The 1,579-nt window shown below is 49.1% G+C and overlaps 3 non-coding genes across 3 annotated transcripts; all 3 read left to right on the top strand.

The window, feature by feature from the left end:
• Positions 1-262: 262 nt before the first annotated feature.
• On the top strand, positions 263-381 carry LOC119348052. The gene has a single exon (XR_005168700.1). It is a non-coding gene; the product is annotated as a 5S ribosomal RNA (ribosomal RNA).
• A 366-nt stretch (positions 382-747) lies between these two features.
• Positions 748-866, top strand: LOC119348050. Its single transcript, XR_005168699.1, has one exon. It is a non-coding gene; the product is annotated as a 5S ribosomal RNA (ribosomal RNA).
• A 367-nt stretch (positions 867-1,233) lies between these two features.
• On the top strand, positions 1,234-1,352 carry LOC119348049. Its single transcript, XR_005168698.1, has one exon. It is a non-coding gene; the product is annotated as a 5S ribosomal RNA (ribosomal RNA).
• Positions 1,353-1,579: the final 227 nt, after the last annotated feature.

Here is a 1,579-nt window from a genome sequence, read left to right as displayed (position 1 = left end):
GCTCATTGCTCGCGCGTCTTGGGGCGGCTTTGTGGCGCGAAGAGCGCTTTCTGAAAGGGGTGGAAAAAACTCGTGTTGCTGCGGTATGGAGGGAGGGGTGGAAACCGTGGAAAACTCGTCTCCGTGATTGAGCGGGAGAGTAAGTAGTATAGGACATTATCCATTGTTAGGGAACGGTTGTAATGGTAGTGAGAATGTAGAATCGTCTTTGGAGCGGACCTGGGAGTGGCAAGCATAAGGGACGAAGACGGGGAAACATGTCGGATGCGATCATACCAGCACTAAAGCACCGGATCCCATCAGAACTCCGAAGTTAAGCGTGCTTGGGCGAGAGTAGTACTAGGATGGGTGACCTCCTGGGAAGTCCTCGTGTTGCATTCCTTTTATAATTATTTTTTGCGCCTTGTGACAAACATGTCGCACGTGCGCGATATATATTAATCCCGTTATATTATTTTTGACGTTTGCGATATGTTTAAGCTCGATGCTCATTGCTCGCGCGTCTTGGGGCGGCTTTGTGGCGCGAAGAGCGCTTTCTGAAAGGGTGGAAAAAACTCGTGTTGCTGCGGTATGGAGGGAGGGGTGGAAACCGTGGAAAACTCGTCTCCGTGATTGAGCGGGAGAGTAAGTAGTATAGGACATTATCCATTGTTAGGGAACGGTTGTAATGGTAGTGAGAATGTAGAATCGTCTTTGGAGCGGACCTGGGAGTGGCAAGCATAAGGGACGAAGACGGTGAAACATGTCGGATGCGATCATACCAGCACTAAAGCACCGGATCCCATCAGAACTCCGAAGTTAAGCGTGCTTGGGCGAGAGTAGTACTAGGATGGGTGACCTCCTGGGAAGTCCTCGTGTTGCATTCCTTTTATAATTATTTTTTGCGCCTTGTGACAAACATATCGCACGTGCGCGATATATATTAATCCCGTTATATTATTTTTGACGTTTGCGATATGTTTAAGCTCGATGCTCATTGCTCGCGCGTCTTGGGGCGGCTTTGTGGCGCGAAGAGCGCTTTCTGAAAGGGGTGGAAAAAACTCGTGTTGCTGCGGTATGGAGGGAGGGGTGGAAACCGTGGAAAACTCATCTCCGTGATTGAGCGGGAGAGTAAGTAGTATAGGACATTATCCATTGTTAGGGAACGATTGTAATGGTAGTGAGAATGTAGAATCGTCTTTGGAGCGGACCTGGGAGTGGCAAGCATAAGGGACGAAGACGGGGAAACATGTCGGATGCGATCATACCAGCACTAAAGCACCGGATCCCATCAGAACTCCGAAGTTAAGCGTGCTTGGGCGAGAGTAGTACTAGGATGGGTGACCTCCTGGGAAGTCCTCGTGTTGCATTCCTTTTATAATTATTTTTTTCGCCTTGTGACAAACATATCGCACGTGCGCGATATATATTAATCCCGTTATATTATTTTTGACGTTTGCGATATGTTTAAGCTCGATGCTCATTGCTCGCGCGTCTTGGGGCGGCTTTGTGGCGCGAAGAGCGCTTTCTGAAAGGGGTGGAAAAAACTCGTGTTGCTGCGGTATGGAGGGAGGGGTGGAAACCGTGGAAAACTCGTCTC

Source organism: Triticum dicoccoides, unplaced genomic scaffold, assembly GCF_002162155.2.
Source record: "Triticum dicoccoides isolate Atlit2015 ecotype Zavitan unplaced genomic scaffold, WEW_v2.0 scaffold83210, whole genome shotgun sequence".
NCBI classification, from domain to species: Eukaryota; Viridiplantae; Streptophyta; class Magnoliopsida; order Poales; family Poaceae; genus Triticum; species Triticum dicoccoides.
The sequence above is the reverse complement of the archived record's forward strand: the minus strand, read 5'-3'. Positions and strand labels throughout refer to the sequence as shown.